The following is a 21389-nucleotide window of genomic DNA, read 5'->3' on the forward strand; positions in this document are numbered from 1 at the left end:
ACCCGCACGTACAAGACGCAGGATTAGGAGAAACCAGAAACCGACAGACAGGGCGGGAGGCAAGTCCAAGGAGGTGGGTGGGGAGACAGCAGAGAGGGGAGGGGAGGGACACCTCTGGGTGCACCGCGCGCCTGCAGGAGGGGCGCGCCAGGGAGCTACTGCCCGCACAGCCGCCGCAGAGCCCCCTCGGCCCTGCAGGGAGCACCCCCTGGACGTGAGCGCCGGCCCGGGAGCTGGGGACGCCGGGGGCGACCCCCGGGGCCGGCTAAGCCGGTTGCTGCCGCCTCAGCAGCCTCGGCCCTGCCACCTGCGCAGGCACCGCGCCGCCCTGCGCCGCCTGCCATTGGCTCGCTAAAAATGCCTCTCTAATCTGCGCGCATCTGTGCACGCCTCCTCCCTCCTCCCTCTTCCCTCCTCCCCCCCTCCCCACCCCATCCTCCTCGGCTCTGACCTTCCTCCTTCCCGCACCCCGGCGAGATCCCGGAGACTCGGCGGCGGCGGCGGCGGCGGCGCAGCCTCCTCTTCTGCCGAGAAGCCGGCCGGGCTTGAGACCGGGCCCCAGACGCCCCGCTAGGCGCCGTGGCGCCACCGTAGGTGCCGGGCACTCCTGCTCCCAGGTAGGGGGTCTGGCCCTTGGATAGAAGGTGGGGAGGGAGGGGAGCCAGTTAGGGAGTGCGTGTTGGCGGGGAAGGGGGGGATGCAGAGACTGGCGTCTTCCCGGCGAGATCGCGGGGGAGGACTGGGCAGTTACCTGGAGAGAGGTGAGCGCACGGCCGGGGGTGAGAGGTGCTTTGCAAACGCTGGGGTGCGAAGGAAGACATCCCCCAGGCAGTGCCAAGGATGCCCTTGCTGTGGGCCCCTCGGGAGAAGGAGCTGGAGGGGTGGCGGAGGCCTTTACCCGTGGGAAAACGCAGGAAACAGATTCCTTGGGAAGCTGGGGTCCAGGCCGCTGGGATCCGAGTCTCTAGCTTGGGGTGTTCAGGTACTAGCGGGGTGGATGGGCTGCTGCCCGCTTGGCGCAGAAGCCCCTTACGGATCAGAGTAGGCTGGGGAGAAGCACAGACGCTTGGTGCGCCCTAAGCCCTGTCTGGTTCACAAGAAAGACATTTTCTTCAGTCCCTCTGCCCCTTCCCCCACAGCTGGGATGGGCAGGGGGCGGGGGGAGGAGGAGAAGGTGACGCTAAACCGCGGGCAGCTACAGCAGAAGCCACAATCGGCCTGGCACTGCCCTTCCAGGCCACTTGCCGCCTGTTGGAACTCTCCCCCCACATATTTTTTGCTTTACAGGAGGCCATGAAAACGTTAACAGGTCGCCAGGGTGGGAGGGACACAGTGGCAAATCCCAGGGCTTGGCCAGAACCTGCCTCAAGCCCCAGCTGCCCCCCACCCCCGCTGCCTGCTCTGCACCCCACGTGCGGTGACACATGGCTGCTTTTCTCTGGCATCACCATAAATAACCCACATTGCCCTGGCTCTGGCACAGCGGGGCGCAAACAGAACTGCCAGTGATTTTGGAGGTTCTATCCCTCACCTCCCAGGCTTTCTCATCACAAGGCCGAATCACCACTGGCAAGCCACCCCCTCCAGGCAGGTTCCTTGATACCCAAGGTGAGCTCCTTGCCCTGCGTCTCTAACCTAGTCTGCCTTGTGGTTTGGCTACTGATGTCTTGTCTATTGCTGTCAGGACCTTCAGGGTAGGAACCTGTCTGAGATTCGTTCTATCATCATCCCTGCCTCTGACCAGCGTCTGGCACCAAATGAATGTTTGTGGAATAAGTGAATGAAGGAACTTGAACTCTGGGAAATAGCGGGCAACCTGAAGGATGGGGGTCAGCCCCCTCTTGAGTTATCCTTCCCTGCCCTTCAGGACCACACAGCCACCGAAAACAGACCATCCCATGTAGGTCCTTCCTGCGCCTGGAACTAGTGGCCAGCGGTAGCACGTGGAGATAAATTCTGCAGTCTCCAGAGGGTCTTTCATGAGACCCTGGTTTGAGTGCTCTGGCCAAGCCCAGGCTCGGGGGGGGGGGCCCTGGCTGAAAAGCTGACTCCCCTCAGGCCCCTGCTGTAGCACTGTCTATCTGGGGTGCTCAGCTCAGACCTGGGCTCTCTGTCTCTCTGTCCCAGCCCTTGGCAGAGTCCCAGAGAGCGGGAGGGAGTCTCGGAAGCCCCAAGCTGGGCCCCCCTCAGCCTCTGGGGATCCTCACAGTGAGCTCGGAGGTGACTCCATTGTGTGGCCAGGAGAGGCTGCCTCCAGGTGTTCTCCTGTCTGTCACCAACGTGGACATTTGCAGAGCTCTTTCCCAGCCTTGCTGCTCCTTGGACAGCTATGCTGGTGGGACATCTGCATGCTGTTGTCCTTGTCTTACAGACGGGAAGACTGAGGCCCAGGGAAGCCCAGCAGCAGAGCCAGGGGTGACACTCAGTTCCTGGGCCCCAGACCCAGATCGGAGGGTCCAGTTGTGCTAGTGCCCAGGGTTTCCTTCTCTCTGGCTCTGTCCTGGCCCCTAACAGTGGAGAGAGTCAGAGGAGGTGCATCAGGGGTACAGGGAGGCGAGCGGAGGATGTTTAGTTAGTGCCTGCAAGGTGTTGGCCCTGGGGACCTTGAGGGGAAGGTGCCGTGCTAACAGTGAAAACTAACAGTCATGTGCCAGGGCCTGTCCCAAGTATTTTTTTTAACTCATTCAACCCTCTAAGTAGCTCGGAGGCATAGGTGCTGTTATTATTCCCATGTCACAAGTGAGCGTGAGGCACAGAGAAGTTTCCCATTGAGTGCCAGTCACACAGTTTGAAAGTGGAGGAGCCAGGACTAGAACCTCGGCTCCCAAGGCCATGCTCTTGCTCTTAACCTCTGTTCCCTATTGCAAGGTCAAGAGGGCTGTGGACCTAGTTGCTGGGGACGTGCTCTATCTGTGGAGATACAGATATTTCATGGCTAGAGTCCCTGCGCGGTAGGCAGTGTGCATGGTTCAATGTACCCGTGACAGTTGTGGATGAGTAATAACACCCATATCGATCGGTCTGATTGAGCGAGAGAGCAGTCTTTATAAGCTGCCCATCGGGGTCGGTTACTCCCCGGCTCTGCATCTTTCAATGGCTCCCCATTGCCCTGAGGACAAAATGGAATCTTCCTAAAATTCCCCCGGCCTGCCTGGGCTTCCTCTCTCTCTTCTCATCCTCTCTTTGCCCTCCAGCTGCAGAAAGGTCTCAGTTCCTCAAAGAAGCCACTCTTCTCTCACCTGCAGACCTTGCGCGGCCGTTCCCCGGGCTAGAGCTCTGACTTTCCTCCCTACACACTCCTCGGGTCCCTGAGGCTTTTCTTCCTCCCAGAAGCTTGGGCTGGAAGCCCCTGCTCGTACCATGCACACTGCCCCTCACAGTGTCCTCTGGGGCTTTTTTTACTTTTTTTTAATTTATTTTTTATTCATTTTTTTTTTAGAGAGGAGAGGGAGAGACAGAGAGAGAGAGAGAGAGAGGAGAGACAGAGAGAGAGAAGGGGAGGAGGAGCTGGAAGCATCAACTCCCATATGTGCCTTGACCAGGCAAGCCCAGGGTTTCGAACCGGCGACCTCAGCATTTCCAGGTCGACGCTTTATCCCACTGCGCCACCACAGGTCAGGCCCCTCTGGGGCTTTTGATGCTGTCCCCCTGCCCCCGTCCCCAGACTGTGAAGTTCCTGGGCCAGGCTCTGCGTCCTGTCCTGTCCTGTCCGCAGTGTCCTCAGTGCCTGGGACTCAAGCGGTCCCAGCCTGCGCTTGCACAGCGGTGAGGGTGTGCTGGTCCCATCATCCCTTTCTCTCTCTCCTCATGGGTCTTAGGACCCATACAGCATTTTTCTAATCCCAACAGTAGATGAGGAAAAGGTAGTTTGCACGTGAACCCCTCCCCCCTAGCAGGGACAGCTGGTGGTAGAAGCCCTCCTCCGGGGAGAAGTGAAACTGCCCGTGGGCCCAGCAGGACAGGGAGAGCGTTTGGGGTGGGGAGCTTGCTGTTAGGGGGAGCCCTCCCTGGGGAAGCAGGTGGGAGCCATGGGGGAGGAGAGCGGAGGGCGTGCCAGGTGGATGGGGGCTGCTTGCTTTGGTTTTAGATTTTTTTTTAATCTAAACAAGTTTTATTTAGAAATTACATTTAATGGAGTGACACGGATGCGTAGGAGCACATAGGTTTCAGGTGAAGGTCTCGGTAGCATTTGAACTGTTGATTGCCTTGTGTGCCCGTCACCCCAAGTCAAGTCATTTTCTGTCAGTCACCATCGATTTGTCCCTCTTTACTCCCCTCCACCCCCCTCCCCCTGGCATCCGCCTCACTTTTATCTATGTCCATTCGATTTTTTTCTTGAAGAAAAATAAAAAAAGCTTTTATTATTATTATTATTTTATTATTACCAAAGTGATGCATCCTTGTTGTGGGAATTTTCTAATGTAATGGGAAGGCTAATACAGAAAAGCCATTAGGCGGTACCAGACCCACCCACTATGGGCTCTCGGTGGCCAGTTTCCAGCCCTGTGGACTAGAGGGAGAGGTGGGGGCTGGGGCTGGGCGGGCAGGCCCGGGTCCCAGGAAGCATTTGTGTGTGTGGGGAGAGGTACCCGAGCCTTGCCTGTGGACAGCAGGGGAAGGGAGCAGGGTGGCCAGAGTGACCAGGAGACCTCTGACGCTGGCCCCGCAGCAAACCTCAGGGACCCATGGGGTGCTCTGGAGCCAGAGGGGCCCGTGAGAGCTGAACAAGCACGGAATGGTGAGGCCTTCAGACCTCAGCCTCCATCCGCCGTGGGGTGTGCCCCTGGCTGATGGCTGGCGGCAGCAGCAAGCTGAGGGCTGCCAGCCGAGTGTCGTGTGCTCACAGCACCCCCAGCAGCTGGGGCAACCTCTGGTGGCCGGTGTGCGCCACCCGCAAGGGGACAGACTTGTACTAAAGCTTTCCCGTGGTTGCTTATCTGACAGCCCAGTTGAGCCAGGTGTTCTCTATTTTTATTTGCTAAATCTGGCCCCCTCGACTGGGATGGGGAGTAGAGAGGGAGAGGGAAGAAGTGCGGGGCCCTAACCTTTTCTTCTTTTGTGTTGGGGGAGGGGTCAATGGATGCTTGCTTGAATTTGACAGTGAAAGAATGTCCATTTTTGGAAATTAATGAAATATTTCAAATGTTGCATCTGTAACTGTTTCTGTTTACTGTCTAGACCAGGGGTAGTCAACCTTTTTATACCTACCGCCCACTTTTGTATCTCTGTTAGTAGTAAAATTTTCTAACCGCCCACCAGTTTCACAGTAATGGTGATTTATAAAGTAGGGAAGTAACTTTACTCTATACAATTTATAGAGCAGAGTTACAGCAAGTTAAAGCATAGAATAATAATTACTTATCAAGTACTTTATGTCGGATTTTTGCTAAGTTTGGCAGAATAAATCTTTTGTTTTTCTTTTTTTTTCTTTCTGGAGTTAGAAATGGGAAGGCAATCAGACAGACTCCCGCATGCGCCCGACTGGGATCCACCCGGCATGCCCACCAGGGGGCGATGCTCTACCCATCTTGGGGCATCTCTCTGCCGCAACCAGAGCCATTCTAGCGCCTGAGGCAGAGGCCACAGAGCCATCCTCAGCACCCGGGCCAACTTTGCTTCAGTGGAGCCTTGGCTGCGGGAGGGGAAGAGAGAGACAGAGAGGAAGGAAAGGGGAAGGGGTGGAGAAGCAGATGGGCGCTTCTCCTGTGTGCCCTGCCCGGGAATCGAACCCGGGACTCCCACATGCCAGGCCGATGCTCTACCACTGAGCCAACCAGCCTGGGCCAGAATAAATCTTTATAAAACAACATACTATAGTTAAATCTATCTTTTTATTTATACTTTGGTTGCTCCGCTACCTCCCACCATGAAAGCTGGAACGTCCACTAGAGGGCGGTAGGGACCAGGTTGACTACCACTGGTCTAGACAGTAAGTAGCTGCCCGTTCGTGGCTTTTGGTTCCCTAGTACTGCTCAGAAATATTAATAAAGGGATATATCCTCTTATTCAGGAGGGACAAAAGGAGACTGATGATCAAGGGTGGAGTCACTAAATAAGGTTAATCAGTTGGAAAAAGAAAAGTCATCGTCATAATGAAGCCCTGTGTGGCAGAGGGTATGGGAGACGGGAACCCTCCCATCAGCCCACGAGAACACGTCGCTCTGCCTCTGTCAACAGCCATCAAAGCTCTGACCGCCTGGCCACTCCTCCTCCGGGGATTTCTCCTACAGGTACCCTCTGAGTAAAGAGCAAAGAGACCTCGGTGGGGACGGTCAGTGTGGCCAAGCTAAGTGTCCACCAGGAGGGCTGTGAGGTAATCAGGACCTCTCAGGACCATGTGACTTTAGGCAGCGATCATACTCTCCTTCGGTCGGTGCGTCTCGATGTGAATCTTCTGTGCGCTGGGCATTGTTTTAGATGCCGGAGTCCCCAGGAAACAAGAACGGGGCTGAGCTAAATACCAGGGTGGAAAGACAGGACATATCATCTAGTTAAAGCAAGAGACTTTGTAGAACAAGATGTGGTATGATCCCATTAAAAAAATACACGTGTCTCTATGTTCCTATGGCATAAAAACGTTTAGAAGGCTGCAGACCCGATGGTCATCGGAGCTCACCTCTGGGACAGAGATTGGGAGGCCTAGTGCAGGCAAGAAGGGGTCTTCCCTCTGTATTCCAGCACCCTGTGCTGTTTGAATTTTTTTTTAATGGAGCAGAAAGCATCAAGTCGTAATAGTTGGGGCTTTGTATGTGCCTTGATCAGGCAAGCCTGGAGTTTCAAAGCGGCAACCTCAGAATTCCAGATCGACGTTTTATCCACCGCGCCACCACAGGTTGGGCTGTGCTGTCTGAGTTTTATACAACAAACATCATTCCTCAGAAAAACATAATTAAGCCCTAGCTGAACAGCTCTGTTGGTTAGAGCTTCGTCCCCATAAGCAAAGGTTGCCAGTTCGATCCCCAGTTAGGTCACATACAGAAACGGATCAACTTTTCTGTCTGTCTGCCTGTCTCTCTCCCTTCCTCTCTCTAAATAATCAATACATTTAGAAAACCATAATCAAATGATACTTGATAATACCTGAGATTTTTTTTTAGAAATCTAAAAAAAAATAAAAAATAAATTGAGCATATAAATGACATTCCCCTTAATCTAGTGGCATTTGAGTCAGATGCTGCCCCTGGGCTCAAAGCGTTTTTTTTTTATTTTTTTATTTTTTTTTTAAATTTATTCATTTTAGAGAGGAGAGGGAGAGACAGAGAGAGAGAAGGGGGGAGGAGCTGGAAGCATCAACTCCCATATGTGCCTTGACCAGGCAAGCCCAGGGTTTCAAACCGGCAACCTCAGCATTTCCAGGTCAATGCTTTATCCACTGCGCCACCACAGGTCAGGCTCAAAGCGTTTTTATTTGTGACTGATTTCTGCTTCTCCTCTTCCTGACCCTGGGGTGGGTGGGGGAGGGGACAAGGTCAGTCTGGGCATCAGGAGGCTGCAGAAGGTGCATCGCAGGAGCCCAGTACCCAGGCAAGCGGTCCCTGCCACCACGGGGTGTGTGTGTGTGTGTGTGTGAGTGACAGTGTGACATTGGGGCACAGGGAGGGAGGCGGTGCCAGGGGGCCCGAGGGGCCTGAGGTCCACTGTCACACGCCAGGCCCTGTTCCACGCATCCATGCTCATGACCTCGTTCAGGCTCCTCGGTGACTTAGGAAGCCTTCCGTATTTTCTCTATAGAGGTGGAAGCTGAGGGTGAAGTGGCTTACCTGAGGCCACAGGGCAGGCAGGCGCCAAGGGTTCCCAGTCATGCAGGTGCAGTCTGGCCCCGGGGGCTGCGCCCTCAACCCGGTGCGGCCGGGCTGGGAAGGCACGGAGGTGGTCCCTGTCTCAGCGCAGGTGGGCATTCTCCAGAGACCGAGATGGGTGACTGGCTGTGGGGGGTCTGCAGGAGGTGAACAAGGGAGGGAGGGAGGGAGGGAAGGAAAGAGGGAGGGAAAGAAGGAGGGAGGAAAGGATGGCAGATTCAGAGGTGGAAGGCCCCTTCCAGGCAGGGTGACAGCAGGGACAAAGACACAGAGGCTGGACGTGAGAGGCGGGCCCAGGGGTGGGGAAGCAACCACGCAGGAACCCCGGGGAGGCGGGCAGTGAGTCTGGAGGGGCAGGTGCTGGGTGCTGTAGATGCCCAGACTCATTAGACTCACTGCTGTGGGGGGCCCGGGGCTCTCTCTGCTCCCCCTGGGCCTGCCCCAGGGCCACACGTGCTCTTCCGGGCCTTCCTGGGTCCAGCCTTGACCAGCCACCGGAGAAGGGACAGCTGCGGCCAGCAGGAGCGTGGGCCTGGGGCTCAGGAAGCCCACAGCAAGGTCCTGACTCTGACTCACACAGGGGCCTGGGGCCCATCCGGCGCCTTCCCTTGGACTCTTTTGTCCATGATTTTTTTTTTTTGTATTTTTCTGAAGCTGGAAACGGGGAGAGACAGTCAGACAGACTCCCGCATGCGCCCAACCGGGATCCACCTGGCACACCCACCAGGGGCTACGCTCTGCCCACCAGGGGGCGATGCTCTGCCCCTCCAGGGCGTTGCTCTGTTGTGACTAGAGCCACTCTAGCACCTGGGGCAGAGGCCATGGAGCCATCCCCAGTGCCAGGGCCATCTTTGCTCCAATGGAGCCTCGCTGCGGGAGGGGAAGAGAGAGACAGAGAGGAAGGAGAGGAGGAGGGGTGGAGAAGCAAATGGGCGCTTCTCCTGTGTGCCCTGGCCGGGAATCGAACCCGGGACTTCTGCATGCCAGGCCGACGCTCTTCCACTGAGCCAATCGGCCAGGGCTTTTGTCCATGATTTTTAAATTTTATATTGCGGGAAAATGTGAGCCTTTATAAAAGCAGGGAGGATAGTAGAATGAACCCCCATGTGCCCATCAGTCAACTGCAGCTATTATCAACTCGTGGCCCGCTTTGTTTCATTTCGGCCCGCCCATAATAACTATAATAACTGTTTCATTTCTGCCCCCCCGCCATAATAATTCACACCAAATCCCAGGAGTCATTGCATCACAAATATATCAAGATAAAAATTTTTCCTGCCGTAATCACAATACTACAAATTATTACACCTAAGGAGTGATCATTGCTTACCTTTTTTTTTTCATGGCACAAACACACACTAATTACTAAGGTCAGTGCCCCTGACTAAATACAACCATTTTCATCTCATGGCACAAATAGATTAGTTACTAAAGAAGAAGAGGTCAGGGCCCCGTTTTCTTTGGTAATTAGTTTATGAGTGCGTGAGAAACAAAGGTCGAAAATCACTGGATCATCAAAGATCTACTTGGTCTTCGCATTCCCAGTTTTCAGACAGGTCTTTTTTCCCCATTCATTTGAGAGAAAAGAGGGGTGGGGGGAGAAAGAGAGAAAGAAAGAAAAAGAGAGAGAAACATCAACTCATTGTTCCACATAGTTGTACACTCATTGATTGCTTCTCATCTGTGCCCTGACTGGGGTTCGAACTGGCGACCTTGGGGTTGAGCCAGCACCCTCGGGACCGAGCAGATGACCCCAGGATCGAACCGGTGACCTCAGCATTCCGGAAGACACTATCCACTGCACCACCAGCCAGGGCGTTGTCTTCTTCTCTTGTTTGTTTGTGTCAGTATGCCAATACGTTTCCCACACCGTGATTGGTTGATCTGTCTTAGTCTCTTTCCCGTCAGTTTCCTCTCCATCCTTTTCTTTTTCTCCCTGTCAGTGTATCTGTTGGAGAAGCTGGGATGTTGGTCCTGTAGACTCTCCCGGGTCTGGATTTTGCTAATGGCATCCCCGTGGTGTGGTTTAACGTGTTCCTTGGTCCCTTCTGTAAATTGGTAGGTGGGTTCATCTGCCTCCCGACCTCCCGCTCCCAGATTCTGAGCACCTCTTGCCACCTCCTCCCTTGCTCTCCTGGGTTACCGCGGCAGCCTCTACCTGGTCTTCCTGCCAGAGAATCCTTTTAAAACCTAAATCAGATCATACCCCTCCCCCGCTCAAAACTTCAGCGACTCCTCTTACTCAGAGCAAAGCCCAGAGTCCTACAGAAAGTCCTGTAACTGCCTACAAGGCCCTGCGTAACCTGACTGCCCAGTACATCTGACCTCAACTCGCACCCGCTCCATCCTCACCAGGGCTCCTGGCTATTTCTTGGATGTATCAAATATCCTCCTGCCTCAGGGCCTTTGCACTACTGTTTCCTGTGTCTGGCTCATGATGTTCACACCTCTTGCGGTCACCTCCTCAGAGAAGTCTTCCCAGAGCGGCTCATCCACAGGAGCCCCCTGGTGTTCTCTGTCCCCTGACCCTGCTTCCTATTCCTTCACAGAGCTTACGGCTTACGCGTCCCTGATGTTATAGTCTTGTTGGATTCTGTCAGTTGCCCCTACCTGCTTGTGAACCCCTTGAGTAGCCCCCCCCAGAGTGGGCCTCCTTCTCCTCTTCTTTCGGGACTGTTCCCTGGAAAATGAAACAACGGGGTCCTTGTGTGTTCACTTCCTAGTTGACAGCATACTTCCTGTCTAAGGCTGGATTCCCTGGAAGCCAAGCCCAGCGTGGAGATTCCTGGGCAGGTGAGTTATTATTGCAGGCACGTGCGCAGGGCAAGGGAGCCAGGGTGCCTGGTGGGCGAGGAAGGGGCTGGGGGTGGTGGCTTTCAGAGCCAGTCTAGCACTCTAGCCTCATCCCACCTGAGCTGGTGCGTGCGGGCAGCAGGCACCGCGGGCTTGTCCTTCCAGGCAAGGGGCCAGCCAGCCCTTGGACCCCTCCTCGGGCTGTCATTGCTGCCTGCAGGCAGGTGTCTCTGTGTGAGGCAAGGGGGCAGCTGCGACCCATTAGCAGTTGGCATCTGCAGCGGCTGGGGGAGAGGTTCCCCGTCTGTCTGATAAAGGGGCATAGGCAGCACTTCTAAATCTCCACATCCATTTTTTTTGTGTGACAGAGACAGAGAGACAGAGGGACAGATAGGGACAGACAGGAAGGGAGAGAGACGAGAAGCATCGGTTCTTTATTGCGGCACCTTAGTTGTTCAATGATTGCTTTCCCATACGTGCCTTGACCGGGGCGGGGGTGGCTATAGCAGAACGAGTGACCCCTTGCTCAAGCCAGCGACCTTGCGCTCAAGCTGGTGAGCCCGTGCTCAAGCCGGCAATCTCAGGGTTCTGAACCTGGGTCTTCCGTGCCCAGTTCGGCGCTCTATCCACTGCGCCACTGCCTGGTCAGGCTCTATATCCATTTTCTATTAATTACTATTATTCTCGTTTGCTGTAAGAGGAAGCAGGGATTCTGAGGGCTGAAATGACTTGCCCGGGGTTGCTCAGCCAGGAAGAGGCAGACCTGGGATTCGAGCTCAGATTCTTACTGGGGATCCAGTAAGATAAATGGCTGATAAGTGGTCTTAGTGGCTACTGGTTCATGGCTTTACTCTCATGCACTCATTCAACAGTTTACTGAGCTCTGTGCCACTGAATGAGTGGCTTCGTCCTTGCCCCATGGAGCTTCCAGTCTGTGGATCTGTCCAGCGTTCGGCTGCCTACCGCCCTGCTCACCACCGCTGACAACTGCCCAGTCCCATCGTGACAACCTGGGAGGCTTGTTGAGCGCTTACTACATGCTGGGCCCCTTGTGTTGACCAACTCGGGTCCCTTTTGCGGAACCCGGGTCTTCAGCCTAGTAGCCTGAGGCTGCGGGGGGGGGGCGGTTTAAGGCCTTGAGCCAGCGTCCTGTGAGTGAGAGTTAGAGCTGGGATCCGGCCTGGTTCTGAACCTGGCCCTCCCCAGCCTGCCTCCCCTTCCCTGGCCCCACCCACCGCAGGGTATCTGGTGTCGCCTCTATCAGCAGCTCCATCGGGCACCAGGCAGCCTCCGCCGCCTGCTCCCTGAGTGTTGGGTGACCGGCTGCCGTCTCACCTGCCCCATTTGGCCCTGCCCCAGACGGGGCACCTCAGATGGAGCCCCCCCCCACCTCGCTACAGGGTTCAGGATCTCACTCCTGCTCTCCTTCCCAGCCCTTTTGTCACTGGCTCCGTCGTTGGGCAGGGCGGGCGCCCCTCTGCCAACCCCCAGCTAGGCCTGGGCGTTGGGGGCCCCTCCCCTCTCACACCAGCTGGCCTGGTAAGCTGCAAAGCGGGTTTGGCTCAGGTGGCCCTGGGCAGGGCCGGGGGGCAAGGTGGCAAATCACAGAAGGCTTCCCTCCCACCCCAGACAGGGCCAAGGCCAAGCCCACGGGGAGAAACCAAGTCACAGCACTGCCGCCTGGGGGGTGTAAGGGTGGGAGGTGGGAGGGGCCCCCAGGCTGCCTTGGTGATGGGGGTCTTTGAGGCAGGAGAATGAGGGTGGGCGCCCCAGCCTGCGTCAGCTCCAGCGTCCTGAGACCCCCTCTCCTGCCAGGACCCCCTATGTCCCCCGTCCCCCCCCCCCCCAGCTGCTCTGAACCTGTGCTCAGCGGAGCTGGGCCCTGGTCGCCTGGGCTGCGTTCCCAACCTCAGGCCTGGAGACTCACGTCGGGCTGCACTCAGGAGGGGCCTGTGTCCCCGCTGGGCAGAACTCCCGGAATATTTGTGCAAAGTTTGGACGGAAAAGAAAGCATGCAAAGCACATGCAAATCAGCCTGTCTGCCTGGCCCGTGGAGCCGCTGCTCAGCCCATAGCCTGGCCACGGGGGCTTGGCTGGCGGCACTGGCCTGGCTGGAGTGCCAGCGGAGCACCTCCACCGTCTGCGGGAAGTCAGGTGCCCCCCGCAGTGGCTGGAGGGGATGCAGGGCCCGGGAGAGGTGGGGAACCCCGAGGGCTGTGGCCACCCCACCTTTACTGCAGGTTAACGCCTTGTTTCTACCACATTCGTCTCTTTACTAAGGGGTGATTTTTCTAATTCGATCGTTTTGGTTGGCATTTGCTATATTTCTGTAAAGAAGAACTTTGCCCCTTTACCTAGTTTATGATGCTGAAATGTGCTCTGTACACGAGGACCAAGGCTCCGTTGTCTCCCTTTATCAGTTTTAGAGAAATGAGTTTGTGCTCTTGCAACCCTCAAAGGTGACCAGTGCGTGTTTGTACCCCCCCCCCTTTTTTTTTACAGAGACAGAGAGAGTCAGAGAGAGGGATAGATAGGGATAGACAGACAGGAACGCAGATAGGTGAGAAGCATCAATTATTAGTTTTTCATTGCAACACCTTAGTTGTTTATTGATTACTTTTTCATATGTGCCTTCACCTTGGGCCTTCAGCAGACTGAGCAACCCCTTGCTCAAGCCAGCAACCTTGGGTCCAAGCCGGTGAGCTTTGCTCAAACCAGATGAGCCCCACGCTCAAGCTGGTGACCTCGGGGTCTCAAACGTGGGTCCTCTGCATCCCAGTCTGACGCTCTATCCCAGGGGTCCCCAAACTTTTTACACAGGGGGCCAATTCACTGTCCCTCAGACCATTGGAGGGCTGGACTATAAAAAAAAAACTATGAACAAATTTCTATGCACACTGTACATATCTTATTTTAAAGTAAAAAAACAGAACTGGAACAAATACAATATTTAAAATAAAGAACAAGTAAATTCAAATCAACAAACTGAGTAGTATTTCAATGGGAACTATGCTCCTCTCATTGACCACCAATGAAAGAGGTGCCCCTTCTGGAAGTGCGGTGGGGGCCGGATAAATGGCCTTAGGGGGCCGCATGCGGCCCGCGGGCTGTAGTTTGGGGACCCCTGCTCTATCCACTGTGCCACTGCCTGGTCAGGCTGTTTGTCCCCCATTTTTAAAATACAAAAGTAGTTATATATATTCCTGACCAGTGGTGGCGCAGTGGATAAAGCGTTGACCTGGAATGCTGAGGTTGCCAGTTCGAAACCCTGGGCTTGCCTGGACAAGGCACATATGGGAGTTGCTGCTTCCTGCTCCTCCTTCTCTCTCTCTTTCTCCTCTCTCCTCTCTCTCTAAAAATGAATAAAATCTAAAAAAAATTTTTAAATATAAAAGTAGATACAATAGGTTATGCATTTTAATAAATTAATAAAAAGCGAAGAGCCAAGTTGCCACCGTCTAGGTCAAAAACAGAATTGCCACAACTCCAAAGGACCCCCAGGGGCTCCCCTGCCAGCCCCTCTCTCCCAGAGGGACCCTCTATGCTAAACAGTTTGGGTTACTAGCTGCTTTGGTTTTGGTTTTATCACGAAGTATGCATCCCAAACCAAACAATTCGGTCTCTCTTAATTTTAATTACTGGAATTATTATTTGATGCCCGTCTTTTCTTCCATGAACGTTTTCTCTCTGCCGCGCATCTAGAATGTTCTTTGTAGCTTATTACCTCGTGTTCCAGCACGGAAATATACCGTGATATACTGACCGACATGGGGTGGGTTCTGATGTGTGGGCACCGTGGGGAGTCCCGCTGAGGACGTTCTTTGTTCCTGGGAGCCCCTCTGGGTGAACACGTGCATGCGGCTTCGCGGGGGGGGGGGGGGGAGTGCGGGGGGGGGGGGCGCGCGGAGGGGGGGTGCGCACCCTCAGGGCACTCCTGGGCTGTGTGTGTGTGTGTGGGGGGGGTGCGCCCTCAAGGCACTCCTGGGCTGTGTGGGGAGTGTGTGTGCCCTCAGGGCACTCCTGGGCTGTGTGTGGGGGGTGTGCATCCTCAGGGCACTCCTGGGCTGTGGCGGGGTGTGTGTGCCTTCAGGGCACTCCTGGGCTTTGGCGGGGTGTGTGCACCCTCAGGGCACTCCTGGGCTGTGTGGGGTGTGTGCATCCTCAGGGCACTCCTGGGCTGTGGCGGGTATGTGTGTGCCCTCAGGGCACTCCTGGGCTGTGGCGGGGTGTGTGCGCCCTCAGGGCACTCCTGGGCTGTGTGTGGGGTATGTGTGCACCCTCAGGGCACTCCTGGGCTGTGTGGGGGTGTGTGTGCGCCCTCAGGGCACTCCTGGGCTGTGTGTGGGGTATGTGTGCACCCTCAGGGCACTCATGGGCTGTGTGGGTTGTGTGCATCCTCAGGGCACTCCTGGGCTGTGGTGGGTATGTGTGTGCCCTCAGGGCACTCCTGGGCTGTGGCGGGGTGTGTGCACCCTCAGGGCACTCCTGGGCTGTGTGTGGGGTGTGTGCGCCCTCAGGGCACTCCTGGGCTGTGGCGGGGTGTGTGCGCCCTCAGGGCACTCCTGGGCTGTGGCGGGTATGTGTGCGCCCTCAGGGCACTCCTGGGCTGTGGCAGGTTGTGTGCACCCTCAGGGCACTCCTGGGCTGTGTGTGGGGTATGTGTGCATCCTCAGGGCACTCCTGGGCTGTGTGTGGGGGGTGTGCGCCCTCAGGGCACTCCTGGGCTGTGTGTGGGGTATGTGTGCACCCTCAGGGCACTCCTGGGCTGTGGCAGGTTGTGTGCACCCTCAGGGCACTCCTGGGCTGTGTGTGGGGTGTGTGCGCCCTCAGGGCACTCCTGGGCTGTGTGGGGTGTGTGCGCCCTCAGGGCACTCCTGGGCTGTGTGTGGGGTATGTGTGCATCCTCAGGGCACTCCTGGGCTGTGTGTGGGGTGTGTGCGCCCTCAGGGCACTCCTGGGCTGTGTGTGGGGTATGTGTGCACCCTCAGGGCACTCCTGGGCTGTGTGGGGGGGTGTGTGCGCCCTCAGGGCACTCCTGGGCTGTTTGGGGTGTGTGTGCGCCCTCAGGGCACTCCTGGGCTGTGTGGGGTGTGTGCGCCCTCAGGGCACTCCTGGGCTGTGTGTGGGGTATGTGTGCATCCTCAGGGCACTCCTGGGCTGTGTGTGGGGTGTGTGCGCCCTCAGGGCACTCCTGGGCTGTGTGTGGGGTATGTGTGCACCCTCAGGGCATTCCTGGGCTGTGTGGGGGTGTGTGTGCGCCCTCAGGGCACTCCTGGGCTGTTTGGGGTGTGTGTGCGCCCTCAGGGCACTCCTGGGCTGTGTGGGGTGTGTGTGTATCCTCAGGGCACTCCTGGGCTGTGTGTGTGGGATATGTGTGCACCCTCAGGGCACTCATGGGCTGTGTGGGTTGTGTGCATCCTCAGGGCACTCCTGGGCTGTGGCGGGTATGCGTGTGCCCTCAGGGCACTCCTGGGCTGTGGCGGGGTGTGTGCACCCTCAGGGCACTCCTGGGCTGTGTGTGGGGTGTGTGCGCCCTCAGGGCACTCCTGGGCTGTGGCGGGGTGTGTGCGCCCTCAGGGCACTCCTGGGCTGTGTGCCCTCAGGGCACTCCTGGGCAGTGGCGGTGTGTGTGTGTATCCTCAGGCTTACCAGATCACGCTGAGCTGTTTCCTAAGGTGGTTGTACCAGGTCACACATTCACAAGCAGCGCGTGCAGGAGCCCTGGTGTACCACCATTGTGCAGACATTGGGTTATTGATACACTTTGTGGGGTTTTTTTAACTTTGATTTTTATCATCGTGTCGGATTCCTATAAATTTGATGAGTTTTTTAAAGTCCTTGCAGGCGTTATTCTCAGCGGTGCCCACGTTGTCCCGTCTTGGGCCAGCGGGAGCCTCTTTGAGCTGACGTTCACCCCTCTCCATGCACCCGGTCTCTGAACGTGGGCTTGCTTTCTGGGCTGATGCTCCAGGGTCCTCAGAGTGGCCAGCGGCCATCTCTGCAAGGAGCTGCGGATCCTTTATATATGTTATTTGAATGTTGCTGTTGTTTTTCATATTCAGTGACTTTCCGCACACCTCTAATTCCAGAATGTTTCCATCACTCCAGAAAGACACCCCATGCCCCTTAGCGTTACTCCTCAACTCCCCTCCCCCTGAAGCTCCCAGCAACCACTTTCTGTTTCTATAAATTTGCCTAAATTCTGGGTATTTCATACAAATGGAACCACAGAAGTCTTTTGTGACTGGCTTCTTTCATTTAACATGATGTTTTTAAGGTTCATCCATGGTGTAGCATGTAACGGTATTTCGTGACTTTTTAGGATTGAATACGATTCTGTTGTGTAGTTATACACATTCTGTTGATGCCTTCATTTATCGAGGAACGTTTGAGTTTGTTTTCACATTGGTTTATTATGAAGAATGCTTCTATGAGCATCTATGTACAAGTTTCTGTGTGGACGCAACTGTTTTTGTGGTTTCGTTTCTCTTGGCTCTATGGCTATGAGTAAAATTGTTGGGTCCCCTGGTAACTCTACGTTAACCTTCTGAGGAATGGCCAGACTGTTTTCCAGGCTGCACCCGTATACATTCCCACCAGCAGCAACGTGTGAAAGTTCCCGTATCTCCTCACTCTCATCGACACTTGTTATTGTCCATCGTTTTATTTTATTTTTTTATTGATGAGAGACATTGATTTGTTCTTCCACTTATTCATGCATACTCATTGGTTGATTCTTTTATGTTCCCTGACCAGGATCGAACCTGCAACCTTGGTGTATCTACCAAGGGGGACAACGCTCTAACCAACTGAGCTACTTTGCCAGAATTGTTCATCTGTTTGTTCATGGCTATCTTAGTGGGTATGAAGTGACATCTTATTGTGGGCCTGACTTGCATTTCTCTAATGACTAATGATGACATTGAGCATCTATTCATGTGCTTATTGACCTTTTGTATCTTTTTTGGGGGAGAAATGCCTTTTCGTATCTTTTGCCTGTTTTTATTAGGGTAATTTATCTTTTTACTGTTGGGTTATTCTAGAAACCAGACCCTTATCAGACCTATGATTTGAAAGTATTTTTTTCCCATTTCTGTGGAGCGTCTTTTCCCTGTGGATCTGTTTAATGGGGAATTGTCTTTAGAGACTCAGTCTGGGTGTTAGAGGCATTAGGCTTTTTGAATTCTAGAAACCGACATAAGGACCCACCCATGGCCTCCGAGGCTCTGGGCAGTAGGGTATCATCTTACAGTGGCACTGAGAGGCAGCAGAGGAGGGAGGCGGCCTGTCCAGGGGTCCCCAGCTGCTGTGTGGCCGTGGGTCACCAGAGTCAGGTCCCCAGTTTAGTTGCCATTGCTTCTCTCGGGGTCGTCACGCCAGCCTGAGTCACATCCTTCAAACCCCAGACCCAGCCGTCCCCTTTCCCTCGGGCCCTCACTGTGCTTCCTGGCTCTCACGGCCTCTTCCTTCAAGGAGAAGCCTTCTTTGACTGTCCCAGCCCACAGGGCTTGCCCTCCTGGGACAAGCTCCTGTGGCCCTAGGAGGTGGGGGGGTTATACTTAGACGCATTTTCAAGTCTGGGAAAAACTGGGTTCACCCAAGGGAAAGAGTTTTCTTGAAGCAGGACTCGTCAGTGCCTTTAACCTGCGACTGTGTGTTGTGACTGTCCAGGAATTGAATGGCCAAAACTTAGAAGCAGCCAAGATGTCCTATAATAGGTGAATAGATATAACCTGTGGTTCATCCAGGCGTGAATAGTAATCAGCACTCAAAAGAGTGCTGGGCTATCAAGCCAGGAAAGACGAGGAGGAACGTTAAAGACGTGTTCGTAAGTGAAAGAAGTCAGTCTGAAAAGGGTACATGGTTACTGCATGGTTCCAACCATATGACCTTCTGGAAAAAGCAAAAAACTTCAGAGACAATGGAAAGACCCTGGTTGTCAGGGGTTTGGGGAGAGGGAGGAAGGCAGAGTGGGAGGGAGGGGGGAACCCCCAGGAGGAGTAGGAGGACTTGGGGGGCAACAGAACTATTCTGTGTGGTACTACAGTGGTGGATACAGTCATTACACACGTGTCAGAACCCAGAGCATGTACAGCGAACACCAGGAGTCAACCCTGACGTCATCCAAGGACTCTGGGTGACAAGGACGTGTCCGTGCTGGTTCACGGATTATAAAGACTGTGCAGCTCTGCGGTGGGACGCTGACAGTCGGGGGGGCTGGGGGAGGGGGCGATGTGGGCACCTCTGGATTTTCTGCTCAGTTTTGCTGCGAACCTAAAACTGCTCTAAAAAAAATAAAGTTTAGCCCTGGCCAGTTGGCTCAGTGGTAGAGTGTCGGCCTGGCATGCAGGAGTCCCGGGTTCGATTCCTGGCCAGGGCACACAGGAGAAGCGCCCATCTGCTTCTCCACCCCTCCCCCTCTCCTTCCTCTCTGTCTCTCTCTTCCCCTCCCGCAGCCGAGGCTCCATTGGAGCAAAGTTGGCCCAGGCGCTGAGGATGGCTCTGTGGCCTCTGCCTCAGGCGCTAGAATGGCTCTGGTTACAACAGAGCGACGCCCCGAAGGGGCAGAGCATCGCCCCCTGGTGGGCAGAGCGTCGCCCCTGGTGGGCATGCCGGGTGGATCCCGGTTGGGCGCATGCAAGAGTCTGTCTGACTGCCTCCTCGTTTCCAGCTTCAGAAAAATACAAAAAAAAAAAAGTTTAATAATTAAAAACAAGAAATAACATCAGGGAGTGAAAAGTGTTGCAAAGGAAAAATAAGATAGGTTTAAGAGGCTAGGGAGTGACAGGGGTGGGCTGGCTGTTTTAGAGAGGGTGAAGGAGGTCAGGGACATTGATCAGAGAGACCTAAACAAAGGGAGGAAGTCAGCCCTGTGGCCATCAAGGGAAGAGTATCTCGGCTGTGGGAGCAGCAAACGCCAAGGCCCCGAGGCAGGAAAGAGTCTGGCGTGTGTGAGGGACGCACAGAGGACAGGGTGGCTGGTGGGGCGTGGGGAGTGGGGGCGTGTTTGGGGGGTGAGGGCAAGTGAACAGGCCGGAGCCTCCATGTCCCACTCGGAGGCCTTCTTAGGGGACTGCACAGTCCTCCAGATGAGAGACGATGAGGCGGACCCAGGCTGCCACGGCACAGGGGTGCAGGGCGAGAGGTGGGGTGCGGGAGGGAGAGGAACCTAGCATTTAGGGGGACAGGGGTGCGGTGTTCTGAGCGGAGAAGACCAGCAGCGCTCTCAGAGTTCTTCTATCCGGGACACATCAACCCATTCGCGACCCAGACGGGACGCGGAGCCCGTGGTTGGCTTCACGAGGCTGGAGTTCAGCGGCCAAGTTGGACCTGGGTGAGAGCCCTTAGAGAGCAGCTGGGGGGCAGAAGGGGCCCCAGGCCTGAGCTCAGGGACCCAGCGGTGACAGAGGCGGGGTGTGCTGTCAGAGAGGCTGAGGGGCCAAGTAGGGCAGGGCCTCTGGGGTGCAGCGGCAGCCTCAGGAGGGGGTGCTTTGGCACCGTGGGGTCGGTGGCAGCCCGCGAGAGCCCGGAGGGAGTGGACACAGGGTGTCTGGACGGCCTTCCCAGGACTGTCCTCCCCGGCTCACAGGACAGGACCGCGTGCAGGCTGGCCAGGGGCTTGGCTTTTTCAACGAGAGACACAACACTGTGTTTCTTTTGACGGGAGAGGTTCCGTGCAGAGGAAAACTGATACTGCAGGCGGTGGGGACCAGCCTTGGGCGCAGCGATGCGGTTGGAGAGCCCAGGGCAGGGCCAGTGCCGGCGGGAGGCAGGGATGTGGGGGCAGTCTCTGCGGAGTGCTCCCGTTTCCACAGAATCAGCAGCACAGCCGGCAGCTGGGAGGGAGGAGGGGGGAGGGAGGAGGGAGGTGGGAGGAGGGAGGAGGTGGGAGGGGGAAGGGGGAGGGAGGAGAGGGAGGGGGGGAGGGGGAGGGAGAAGGGGGAGGGGGAGGGGAGGGGGGGAGGGGGAGGGGAGGGGGGGAGGGGGAGGGGAGGGGGGAGGGGGAGGGGGGAGGGGGAGGGAGAAGGGGGAGGGGAGGGGGGAGGGAGGAGGGGGGAGAGGGAAGGGAGGAGGGGGGAGGGGGAGGGAGGAGGGGAGGGAGGAGGGGGGAGAGGGAAGGGAGGAGGGGGAGGGAGGAGGGGGGAGGGGGAGGGGGGAAGGAGGCGGGAGGAGGGAGGCGGGAGGAGGGCGGAGGTGTTGTGAAACTCGGGTCTTTGTCATGGTCCTCACAGCTGCTGTGTGAAGCAGGTGCCATCTTGGCCACTTTGCAGAGGGGAGAATGGGCCCAAGGGTGGCTCTGCAGGAAGGAATGAAGCGGGGATACGAACAGGGTCCGGTGGGTCCGATGGGCACTCCTCTGGGTGATCGTGCGGGACAGCGGGGATCCGGACGAGCCGGCTCCTCTGTCCTTCGCCGGCAGGGCCGACCCAGGGCCCAGGCAGGGAACGTGGTCGGACCTGGGTCAGGCATCCATTCATCACCTGGTCCCCCTGTGCTTCCACCCAAACGGGGGCTCTGAGGACTTCTGAGTTCCTGGTACCGACATCCGTTTGGACCCCGTGTCTAATACTAACAGTCCTCACAATTCCTCGGCATCCCTCTTCCTCCAGGGAGGGTTACCCAATAAATGTCTGTGGAAGTCCCTCTGGGGAGGGGCGGTGGAATCATTGCTCCGTATGCTCGTTCTGGGGCCACAGGGCCCTTATTCCCGGGGTCCTGGGCTGTCCTCAGTGCATTGGGTTTGAAACCTTGCTTAGGTCTGGAAACTGGGCCGGGGATCGTGCCTCTACTGGGTGG

General features: G+C 56.0%; 1 protein-coding gene across 1 annotated transcript in view; it reads left to right on the forward strand.

Moving 5' to 3' along the window:
* Positions 1–279: 279 nt before the first annotated feature.
* PACSIN1 (protein kinase C and casein kinase substrate in neurons 1) overlaps positions 280–21389 on the forward strand; it is a 67590-nt gene continuing 46480 nt past the window's right edge. Inside the window, exon 1 of the mRNA XM_066279834.1 lies at positions 280–617. The gene's annotated coding sequence lies outside the window, so the exon portion shown is untranslated. The remainder of the gene's footprint in view (positions 618–21389) is intronic.

This window comes from Saccopteryx bilineata, chromosome 1 (genome assembly GCF_036850765.1).
Source record: "Saccopteryx bilineata isolate mSacBil1 chromosome 1, mSacBil1_pri_phased_curated, whole genome shotgun sequence".
Classification (NCBI taxonomy): domain Eukaryota; kingdom Metazoa; phylum Chordata; class Mammalia; order Chiroptera; family Emballonuridae; genus Saccopteryx; species Saccopteryx bilineata.